This window comes from Sceloporus undulatus, chromosome 1 (assembly GCF_019175285.1).
Source record: "Sceloporus undulatus isolate JIND9_A2432 ecotype Alabama chromosome 1, SceUnd_v1.1, whole genome shotgun sequence".
NCBI lineage: Eukaryota > Metazoa > Chordata > Lepidosauria > Squamata > Phrynosomatidae > Sceloporus > Sceloporus undulatus.
In genome coordinates, this window is record NC_056522.1 from 152256132 (window position 1) to 152268939 (window position 12808).

A 12808-nucleotide genomic window follows, 5' to 3' on the forward strand; every position below is an offset into this window, starting at 1 on the left:
GAAGATATCCTCTCAATGGTGGGCCCAACACCTAAATGTTGTTGAACAGCCTGAATCAGCATAGCATAGGGTGAAGAATGCTGGGTGTTGCAGTCTAACAACATCTAGAGATGTTGTTAGACTGCAACACCTTTGCCTTTCCCTGTTTTAAAGACTGATTCTGGTGCAGATTAAGCGTTCATAATACAGGAGATGTTCAACATTGTCTTGGATCTTTTAAAATAAATATTTGTACAGTTATTATATCCAGAGTAGTCAATTCTACTGTCTTGTTCAATATAAATGACTTATTCCAATTGTTACATTACAATATGAAAGGTGGGAGTAATTTTGAATTTGTCTATCCAAAGTCTGCTGTTCATGTCAATCATTTTAAAAAGTGGATATACAAAAGAAGGGAGACATTGAAACTGAAATAATAATATCCATATAAAAGTGGCTATACAGAAACATTTTCTTTAGAAAAAGGCATGAAAAATGGAATTATGACTTGTATGTGAGACTTAAATACAGTTAAAGCAGAATACGTACAGCATATTACATAGAAGGAAACCCCATTGACTCTATGAAATGTTACCTATATTTTGATTTCATACTTGACCCTTTGTATCCACAAAGTAGCAAATATAATGGTAGTTCTTCTCCTTTATAGTTCCTTGAACAGCTCTGGGATCGCCTGCAAGAAGATTATGGAAGTGTGAAATCAAATAATATTTTTTGATCCTTTTTTGTGGCACAGGGAATATGATTAGTGAACACAGTGATGGTGTGTGAGAAATGGATACTCTCACTGGGAATTAGATAGCAACCAACATTTTGTTACCCTAACAAAGGGCTTCAAGGAGCCAATTCCAATAAATAATCCCTTCTCCCATTTACTGATAAATTAAGGTACAACATTATTTATGCCATAATATTAAGTCAAATGATGCAGAATGTTTAACAAAACTCAATTGTATAGCTAGTTCAAAAATGTATGCATAAAGACTTTAAATCATTTTGCTTTTAAAAGGGTACATATTTTCTAGTAGATTTTTTTCAATGGTTTTCATTGAAGTTTTGTTGCATAAATTTAATAACTTTTACTAATGTTTTAAAATCAGAATAATCTAAATGTAGAACCTGGATATATTAAGAAAGTATACTTTGAGTGAGTTGCCTTTCCTTATTCAACTGCCATTATTTCATCAAATTATAATTTAAATAAAACACATAAAGATATTTAGTCTCTTCCCTTTCTTTTCTGAAGGTGATTGCACTTCTGAAAGCTATAAAAGATCTAGACATTTTTTCCATCCTTTTGCCTAATACGTTTCTGTAGCACACTTTTAAAGTATCTCAAAAGTGTCTATTCTTATTGGCCTTCGAATCTGATCCAATAAAAGGCATCACAGTCAGCCCTCCTTATCCACGGATTTTTTTATCCATGGATTCAAGCATTCATGGCTTGAAAATGTTCAAAAAAAGTATAAATTCCATATATCAGACCTTGATTTTCCATTTTATATAAGGGACACCATTTTGCTCTGCCACTGTATCTAATGGAACTTGATCATCCATGGATTTTGTTATCCATGGTGGATCCTGGAACCAAACTGCAGCAGATAACTAGGGCCCACTGTATTTCAAAATACAGTGCACCCATGTCATACGCTTACGCTGAAAGCCATGCTCCAGTATTCGCAATGGTGCATGCGCTGTGCCACACCATACACACAAGCCCCATTATTTTAAATGGGGTTCAAGCATTCACAGTATTTTCCTTACACGGGGTGGTGGTGTCCAGAACGGATCCCATGCATAAGAGAAGGGCCCACTGTATTTTAAATGCATTTTTAAAAATAATTATTTAGTGTTGAAAAATCCTGATGAAAAGAATTCAGGATTGATGAGAATCTTCACAAATCGGGGCTTATTCATTACACAATTTGCTTATTTTTGTTTGTGTGCAGAATACAGCAGTTTTCAGTACATACAAATAAAGCAAAAATGTTGTTTTTTTGGCATAGAACAATCACCTGGATAGTTTGTTCCGAATAAGTCCTAAAATGTCAATAGTCCCAAATTCCTCTCAGCAATGAAAAAAATTGCCAAAATTACTTATTGCTTCTTTTTGATAAGAAAATTAGGAAAGAATTACATCTCTACTCAGCTGAACCTTGTCTTGTCATACTATGTGGCAGCTTCATTTCCCAACTGCAGTATATGGCACATTTTCTTTTCTTTTCCTCCCAATCCAGGTCTGCTTGCACATGATTAGGGTCAGATAGCAGTCTGTGATCAATATTCTTATTTATTTCGTAAACTGTTTATGTCCTGTACTATGCTATAAGATGTTATCAGGGCAGCATGCAGATAAAATCAATTTAAGCAGTTGACACATTAAAATAATTTAATGTATATATAATAATAAGTATAATTAAAACAATGTAAAGATCAACAATGTAATAATTAAAATAACTTCAAACAGTTTAAAACCATTCCCCAATTCCCTAACGATTTAACTCTAAACATTTTAATAAAAAGCCATGTTTTAAATCTGATGTTAAGAAGAAGTTAGTGTATGCCCAATGGAAGTCCTACATGTGAAAAAAGAATGATGTTAGCACCATTGACATTCTACCACTAGCACTGTACTTCTTCCTCTACAAAGTATAATTCCTTTTATAATTTGAAAATATTATTTGTTTGTGAACCATAAGCTAGACAACATTATTCTGTAAATCACAATTTATTAAAAGGTTTTCAGGCTTCTTTGGTTTTCAAATAGTTCTTACATAACTTTGCTAGGGGAAATTTAACAAAGAAGAGGACAGACTGGAATAAACAAAAACAATCTTTTCTCTTGAACAGTTCTACCCCCCATGGATATAATATTTCTTCTTCTGTTTAGTTGTGATTATGATTAATAGATGTAGTAAAATCCCAGTTTATTGATGTCTTTCTGGTTTGGAGAGGGATAATTTGTGGTAACCTTAGAAGCTCAAGAGGCAAACACATTTCCTTCCATTTTTAATTCTCAGTGTGGGAGGGAAGGGGGGGCTCATGAGCAACTTATGAGCCTCTGTATTTGGGATACTCTTTTTTTGTTTTCCTTTGAAAAAGAATCTCTAATTTTAAAGACTCTTTATTTGAATTCCAACCTCAGATCTATAGTTTGTCTATCTGTCTGTCTGTCTACTTATATGGAATGCCATGGCTTACCATAGAAATTATTGTAGCAATATCTGTACAGCCATGCAACTGTAAGCTAAGAGACCGTGGTTTTTCTGCAGCAATAAAAACACAATGACTTCCCAGGGCTACTTGTGGACATGTGGTTCCATGGCTGAAGAACAAGAAGAGAAGAAAGCACTGATGGTGGAACAAGTACGTGGGGCTGGACAGAAGGCAGAAAAACTGAAGGTTAGTAGGAAATGGGACAAGAGGAACTGTAGGGCCCGAACAGACAGGCCAAAATAAAGCTGCTTCGGGTCACTTTGGAAATATGCTGTTTAAATGACACATGCATATTAAGAGGCCAGAAGCTGTGCCAAAGCTGTGCTTCAGTCCTTAGGACTGGAGCATGGCTTTGACACGGCTTCTGGCCTCTTAGGATGCATGTGTCATTTAAACAGCATACCTCCAAAGTGACCTGAAGCAGCTTTATTTTGGCCTGTCTGTTTGAGCTCGTCGTCTCAAAGTAATGGGTTTCTTTAAGATAGGGGCTATACAAATAGTCTGCAACCACCCCTTTACTGGCTGGATTGGGGCTGCAGAAACCTCACACTGTGGCCCTGATCCAGCCTCTGAAGAATGCAAAAAGGAGCCGCAAAAAGTGGCTCCTTTTTGTGCCCTCCACGGGGCACCATAGCTGCAGCGGTGCAGCTTTATGATGCCCTTTCGGTGCTGCATCATGTGGATGCAGCACAAGAGGGGTGTCATCATGACGCGTTCTGTGTGGTCTGGCACATGTTTCTAATTGGCAAAGGGGTTAGGCAAGGCTGTATCATATCACCCTATCAGTTTAATTTGTGTACTGAAAATATCATGTGTATAACATGCCTGGGGGCGGGCTTAGGGCATGTAGTGTGTGGATGCTGCATCCTAACTCTGCCCACAGGCTGGCACAAATGAAGAGCAGATTTGCCACTCTTGTGGTAGCAGATCCACAAACTGTCACTACAGCATGGATGACAGGTAGATACAGAAGTAGATGGCTGTTGTCTAGCTGGAATTCTTATTTTTGACCAGGTGCCCTATCCTGAATAATAATAATAATAATAATAATAATAATAATAATAATAATAATAATTTTATTTGTATCTCACCTCTCCCTTTTGAGGATTGAGGTGGGTAACAGCAGACCAATACATAAACAATTACATAAACAATAGTAAATATTCCCTAATCTCCTTAACCCTCCCTCTCTCTTTTAGAATATAAGAATAAAACATATGATCTACAAGATCTGTATTTTTTTAGTGTTTCTGATGAAAGGAGCCAAACTGGTGTGTGTGTGTTAATGTACTACCTCTCCCTCTAGCTAAGTGGTCTCCAAACTGTGCTCTTTAAGGGATTTTTAACTTCATTTTCCAAAATCCCAGACATTTGGCCAACGTGGCTGAGGCTTCAAGGAGTCGAAGTTCAAAATCTTTTAAAGGGCATCTTTTGAGGGCCACTGCTCTTGCTAATCCTTACCCTACTTGAACTAACCCCAGTTCTCAAATCATACAGGTAGTCATTCCTAGCCAGTTGGAGCAGTGTTTACCTAAAAGTTGCACACTGTCATAGGACATATGATCAGTTGAGCAGCTCATGTTCTCCCACAAAGGAATGTCTGTGCCTACATAGCATCAGGGACAGGAAAACCTGCCATTTCTCTTTCTCCAACATTTGCATTAAAAACAACAAACAAACAAACAAACAAACAAACAAACAAAAAACCCTTAAACCCACCATGAATGTTAAGAAATATGTAATTTGTTAAATTTTTCAAAAGCAAACCAAGAGGGGGTAAACCTCTATGGCACCAGTCAAATTCATTTATTATAGTTCTGCACATTCATCTATCACCTTTCCATTTCCTCAGACTAGGGCTAAGAATATCTGCTTTGGAAAGGAGCATATTGTGCCAGCCTAGGTTGCCACAGAAGTATTTTTTTCACCTATCACTAATTAGCAATCAAATATCTTATAAGAATCAGCAAGGAAAGGACTATTTTGTTTCAGTGTTAAAAGAAAGGGAGTCTCTCAGCATAGGTCAGTTTCAGTTTCTCCAACATGTGGGGTTTTGGTTTTGTTTTGTTCTTTAAATCAAATTCTTTGCATTCCATCTACAGAGAAACCTGTGAATTCTGGTAAATGCTTATAAAATGCACTGAAATGAAATTTTCACACCTGCCTAGGAAACATATACAAGATTTTAATATGCAGAGAATTGGACCGGATATAGAGTGTGACACCTAGGATTCTTTCACAGCACACAATTATGGCACTATGATTCCACTCTAACTGGAATTCTGGGATTTGTAGTTTGGTCAGAGGCACCAGAGTAAGCTCTCTAGGGCTGAAAGCTGATGGAGGGGAAAAGCCTGTTCTCTCCCAGGGTTTCCCATTTCACAGGGAGAACATGCTGACTACAGCAATGGCTGTCACAATGGGCTAACAACTGATACAGAGTCCACACACCCCACTCTCACTGCAAGGAGCAATCATAACTACAAGCTCCACAATGTCATTGAAGATTTCCATACCTTGCTGAATCATTGCTCAAACGTTGCTCAAAGGTGGAGGAACCATGCATGTGTGGAAAGCTGGCATGCTTCCTCAATCGCCATGCAATCATCACTCCCTCTTAGCATCCCTGAGTCATTCATAGGAAATACACTCCTCTTGAGATGATTCAGGGACACTAGAGGGAGCAACGTTTCCATGACCTGGCTTCCACACATGTGTGCTTCCTCCACCTTTGAGGGACGTTTGAGCGATGATTCAGCCAGGTATGGAAATCTTCATTATTATTTTTTCCCATTCTGCTGCAAACGAACTGTGCATGAGCACACAGACACTCTGCTAGCACCAGCCAATTGCATTCTTCATCCCACCGAGCCACTAAACCATTGGCCACCTTGTCCAACCATCTGCTCAATTGCATGGTTTATCAACTGGCTGTACAGTGCATTAATGAGTCCAGTGACACATTGGCACAGCTTTGCCCTACCACTTTATCATGCTCACCACCTGCAGTTTGCTAACAGGACCAGAAATGGGTCAGCTCAGGGAGATCCAAGGCAACCTTCAAGCCCCTCCTGGAACAACAGGTGCCTGTCCACCCATGATGTCCCCAGCACATCCTGTACATACTGCATTTCTCACCCTTGCCGTCATGGGCTCCTGTTGGACCGACCAGTTTGCTAATGTTTTTATAAAACCCATTTTTTTGTTGGTACTATGATGTGTTTGTTGTTATGTCACATTACGGGGCATGTGATGGATGGATGGTGCCATTGACCATGTCTGCACTTCTGTGATTGATTTGCAGGCAGACAACAACAACAACAAAATATGGTGAGCAATGGCATGGGCAGCAACTTAGCCCCTTGTCCTGTCACCACAGCAGTGTGCAATCTGTACACCAATGCAACCATTCCCTCTTTCCAGCTTGAACTCGAGCAACCAATGTTAAGCCATGGAAAGGTTGGGGCTGTTTTCTTGACATTTCAGCCATGTGTACCATTTCCACAGGTGAATACTGAAATGGGGATGGGCAATTTCTTTCAGCCTCTGAGGACAAGCCCTAGGTGAAAATACTAAATAAACCCTTCCTGAACAACCAATCCCAGAATTTCATAGGATGGACTCATGTTGGTTAAAGTGAAGACATAAGATGCATCTACACTGTAGAAATAATGCAGTTTGACATCAATATGTTCTGTAATTCCATCCTATGGAATTCTGGGATCTATAGTTTTACAAGGCCTTCAGCTTTCTCTGCCAAAGAGTGTTGGTGCCTCACAAAGCTATGTAAACCCCAGGATTCTGTTGGATGGATCCATGGCAGTTAAAGAGGTGTCGAACTGCATTACTTCTACAATGTAGATGCAGTCATAGTGGTATAATTCTGTAATGTGAAAGGTCCTCTACTCATGGCAAGGAAAACAGATGGAATCTTGCAAAAGATGCTGTGAGGCTGATAAAAAAAATCTTTGCATGGGATTCTCACTAGTAATAAATCAGTTTCACTCTGTAACACAGTTTTATACATAATCAATAGAGTTACACACATTAAAATGCTTGTGGTGATATTAGAGCTACTGAAATAGTTTATGAGAAGCAATTCTAGACTGGCTAATAAAAAAATAGAGACAAATTTGAATAATTTTTCAAGCTGACAACTGTTTTGCTAATGAATCAGTGAAATATTTTTCATTGAGTCAAACAATGTTGTAGAAACTGTGGTATATGGAAAGGATATCCCTTGCTGAGCAGCGTAACCTAATATGTACTCTATAGAGCAGGAAACTTTAATGATATATGCAGTTTTGTTATTAAAAGTGAGTTATATATTTTGCTGTGCAGTGGAAAATTGTGACCCAGTATAACATATCTTCACATTGTTTATAACTTGAGGAAAACCAACATTCAAAGTTCCCAGTTCACACAGTAGGAATTACATTTATGTTGGCCAAAAGTAATTTATATAACTGCAAGGAACAATAAAACATGAAGTTTATAGTGTTTTTTTAAAATGTAAAAATAATATAGGGCTTGTAAAATTGAAGAGATTATTATTGTAAAGAAAAGTAACTTAAATTTGAAGCTCATTTTACAGATGTGATAAAAAATTAAAAAGTAAATCCTTTCTTATGTTTTCAGCTCCTTACCAACATTTTTTTGTTTATTTCGTATTTCAGTGTGGCAGTTCTTGCTAGTAAAGTTTGCTTCCTCAGAAACAAACAATACCTTTACTACAGGTGAACAATATTTTCTACAGGTATACTACTTTGCACCATCTACCTGTGAAATGTCTCAGAATGTTTACACTGGTGACATTGCTTATCCCTAATGCAAAACAAACAAATGAACAAAATTGTTTCATTTGCATAAAACATTTATTTTCCTGATTATAGTGGCATGAAGAATGATCTAGAAAACAGAGAATTTATTTGAGGTAGAATCATATGAAGATGACCCTCTGATTTTAGAAAGTAAGTGGAAGCTGCACTCAGAATACTTGAGAAAAACAAATCACCATGAAGAGATAGCATATTTTTCTCAAATATTCTGAGTGCAGCTTCCACTTACTTTCTAGAGCTGCTTCAATCCACAGAGATTCTAGCCAAAATCTGTCAACAAATATGGAAAACAAAACAATGGTCTACAGACCGGATATGCTCAACATACATTTCGATCCCTCAAAGGGGAGGCACCAGGGATTTAATAAAGACTTTTACATATATAGAGCAAGAAATGCCAGATGTTCAAACTGGGTCCAGAAAAGGAAGACACACTAGAGATCATAATGCAAACATATGATGGATAACTGAGTGTAAAAAGAATTTCAGAAAAAAATAAGCCTGTGCTTTATAGATTGTAGCAAAGCCTTTGTATAGATTATGAAAAACAATGGAATGCTTTTAAAGAGATTATTTTAACCTATACTCAGGACAAGAGGCTACTATTAGGACAGAACATGGAGAAACAGAATAGTTTCTAATTGGCAAAGGGGTTAGGCAAGGCTGTATCATATCACCCTATCAGTTTAACTTGGGTACTGAAAATATCACATGTAAAGCAGGACTAGACCTGAAGGAAGGAAGGTGAAAACTAGAGGAAGGAAAATCAATTCATTTTGAGTTGTGGTCTGGAGAAGAGATCTACAGATAACATGGACTGCTATAAAGACAAATAATTGGGTCCTAGAGCAAATCACAATGACCAAACTTAGGCTGTCATACTTTGGTCATATCATGAGAAGACATGTCTCACTAGAAAATACAATAATGCATAGCAAAGTACAAGGCTGTAGAAAAAGAAGGAGCCCACATTCAAGATGAATGGACTCATTCAGAGAGTCCTGAGTCTGTCAGACCTGAGCAGGGCTGCTGATAAATGGATGACTTGGAGGTCTCTCATTCATAGACGCACCATAAATTGACTTGATGGCAACTAATAAACAATACTCATGAAGAACACTCATTCTTCAGAGGTAAGAGTCAATAATAGTTTGCATATTATTGTGGGTTATGAAGATGTCAAAAAGCTTCATATGCCAAGTGGGATTCTAAGAGCTGTTGTCGAAAAAGCAAGATTTCCAAGCTTTACAGTTACTTCTGAAACCCTTGCAACTACCTCTTAAAGTAGATCAGTTTTAAAGCAACCCCATATGATCCCATCTGATCTTAGCAAAGCCAGAGTACTCAAATGAGAACTGGCAAGTAATACCAGGTATTGTATTCGGATGAAGGCAATGGTCAGTCACTATTCCTTGCCTAACAAAACCCTGTAAAATCCATGGCATTGTTGTTGTTGTTGTCATTATTTTTATCCTTTCCCCCCCCCCCCCCAAAATTGTAACTCAGAGTGACTTATGGTTTAAAAGAATAGTACAATTAAAAACATCAAAACTTTAACTCTGCAGGGGACCTGATGGCATAATAGATGTATACATGGTAAGTAATTGGAGGGTGGGAAATTGAGACTGAGACACAGAAGTTTGTCTTGTGTCACTACTGAAATTCATGCCAGGCTCACTGTGTATCAGTCAGTGGCTTTGCTTTTCTAGGCTGCATATATTGATTTTTCCTTCATTTCTGTCCCATTTGCTTGGAAAAAGGCACGACCAGTCAATAGGAGGAATTTGGGACTTTTTTTTCTTTGTAAAATAGCAAAGTGGCCACTGTTCTCAGTTCCCAAGAGGTACATAGTTCATGGAGGAATCCCATGGCTTTGGCGACATCCACAGAGGGTTCGTTCTTTTATCTTAAATGCTTTTTCGTTAGCTCTGCTGGGTTTTTCTCTCCCTGCCCCTGACAGCCAGAGTGTTATGGAAAGTACTGTAAACATGCAGGAATGCAAAGTTATACTTTCCATATGAACTTAATAAAAACACTGAAATTTCTTATTGAAATCCTGTGATAGCCTTCAACTACTATATATAAAAACAGAGAGGTGGGGAGGGGTGAGGGAGGGAAGTGCCCAGAATAGACTTACTTCAGAAATGGGACGGAAAGGCAAGACACTGTTTCAATGCTGTCCAGTTGAATGGAGTCTCAATTTTGTATATGCGCACACCATTAGCATTCACACTTACCTTTATCTATCTGCGTGGTTGTTGAGTTTTTCTTTTCCCCTTCTCTCACATCTTAAATTATGCAGGAAATGCTCTGTCAGGCAGTCAGGCTGCAATCCTACACATATTTTAGGCATCTGTGTAACATTATACACATGAGTTAATGTGAGTCAAGATTATGCAGAGGCACAGCCACAGTGCAAGAGTTGGAAGGAACACAGGGGTGGAAAGGGAATGATTTTCTGCCATGCAATGTTGGGAGCCTAACAACAGTGTGGTTCTCCAGATATCACATTTATAACAAGGTGGGCACTGTGCCTTCTGAATGTCCTTACCTTGCACATTGAATAATTCGTTTTGCTTGAAAAGTGCAAGGGAGATGGCACTGTTGAGGTGTCTTAAAAGCTTCAGGATGGAGGGTGACCATAGGCCTGAGTGAGATTTGTTTCAATTCATTTTCCCCCATAATAATGTTCAATCTATATTCAAAATGTTCCTTATGTTCAGGAAGAAAAGAATTTGAGCTTTCTAAGAAAGACTGAATGTGTGAAAAATGGGAAAAAAGAGGTTTTATGACTAGTCTATGATCATAATAAATATTATATATCATTCTAAGCTATTAGACATTAGCAATTCTGCCATCCATGTCCAGAGATATGAGTTTTTCATATATTTAATTCCACAAATATATTAAACTTGCCTCCATTTCTCCTTGAGAGGCTTCTCATTTTCATTTGAGTAGATATACAGCAGAGACAATATCATAATCCTCATATTAGGGATAGCTGTAACAATAGCAATAGCAAGTACATTTCTATACCGCTTATCAGTGCACTTAAGCACTCCCTCAGTGGTTTACAAAGCATAAGCTAACAGAAGAGAGCATTTCAGTTCAGATCAAATCAAACTGAAGCTTTCTTCCAAAATTTTTCTTCAAGACGTTTTCAAAAATTGAGACTTTCTTCACATTGGGAATAGAAATAACTGGGGAGAAGTCTAATCTGATAGATCTTCTCATTCCTTGGTGATCCTCTAATGCCTGTGCCTAATGTCACTGTACTGTTGTACACATAGGACTACAACAAAACCTTGAATGGTAGCTTCCAGTTTCGAGTGACTCTCAAGATAAATATGAGGTTTTTTTTCCTGAGCTACTTGCAAATGTACAGATTTTGCAGATTGAGATCCTTCCAGTAGGTGGCCAGTATATACATACATGCCTGCACCTAGCTGAGCTTTTATCTAGAGAATGCTCACTGAATCGATTTCCCAACCAGTGCCATTATCATTGACATTTTTCTGAGCAATTGCAAGCATGTTCATCTCAGATTTTGTACTAGACCATCAGGTAAAAAGATATTCTGGAAAGAGAACCTAGAGAAAAGTTGCCTGAAGCTTTTTCCTGAACCCATGAGCCCTCTAGAGTCTTCAAACTATTTTGCACTAAGCCCCATATCTATGTACCTGAACTGCTATTAACAGCAAATAAAGAAATCTGCAGGAACTGTATGGCTGTGCAAGAATGTTCTATACTAGGTAATAGGTTACATACAAATTTTGCATGCACAAGGGCTAGGTTTCAGTCACAAGTATCTCCAGTTAATAGGATTAGTTGACAGATGATGGGAAAGGCCTCTGTTTGCCTGAAACTCTGGCAGCAGCCAATGAGATCAGACACTTCTGGGTTTAATGGGCAACTAACCTGGTCCAGTATGAAGTAGCAAGCTTCCTAAACCTCCCTATTTCTTGAAGCTGAGATCAATTTCCCAAATTAGTTCATAAAAATGAGCGATGACTGGCTTGACCAGTTCCCACATATTTTTTTACAATCCGTTGCACATGTCTATTCACGAAGGAAGGCAGAATGCACGATTTTCAAATATACACTCCGATATTCTCATCTTGCTCGAGTAGCCAAGTATCTGGTATAGATCAGAAAAATAATGTTCTGCAGTGAATTCATGTGAAAAATATTCGCACATATTGAGAACAGTTGGGTGATTTGGCGAAGGAGGAGTAAGACCGGTTTGTAGAATTTTATTACTCTAACTACTTCCTGTCCATCATTGTAAACAACAGATTCATCAGCTGGTTTATACAGCATACCAGAAGGCCATGAAAAAACTTGTTTCCAAAGGGATAGCAAATATCTAAACCAATTAGTCATGCTTTTTTTATGAAGCAATTACAAGGTAAAGGAATTTATGTGAAAATAAATGTGGTTAAAATGAGAGGAGCATTAGACATTTACTAGAATGGATGATAAGAGCTATTGCACCATCCTGGATTAGCCCTTTGCTTATCTTTATTACTATATTTTTGCAACATTCTGCAAGCAGTAGACTGGTCTCGTAAATATTCTCTGTCATGGTCCTGTAATATATTCCCCACCACCGCCATGCCACAACATTTTCCTTTAGAAGAAGCATCACTGAGATAGAATATTTCTGAGTCCCCATTGGCATGTGCCTAGGAGGCTTTAGAGTATGGCTTCCATCTGTGTTTTGATCTGTGCTACTAACACAAATAGTCTAG

General features: G+C 38.0%; 1 long non-coding RNA gene across 1 annotated transcript; it reads right to left on the reverse strand.

The window, feature by feature from the left end:
* Positions 1–564: 564 nt before the first annotated feature.
* LOC121919784 lies at positions 565–12146 on the reverse strand. The gene is made up of 3 exons (XR_006101583.1): positions 11976–12146; positions 10295–10410; positions 565–676 (listed from the first exon to the last, which is right to left on the reverse strand). It is a non-coding gene; the product is annotated as an uncharacterized LOC121919784 (long non-coding RNA).
* Between the last annotated feature and the right edge of the window lie 662 nt (positions 12147–12808).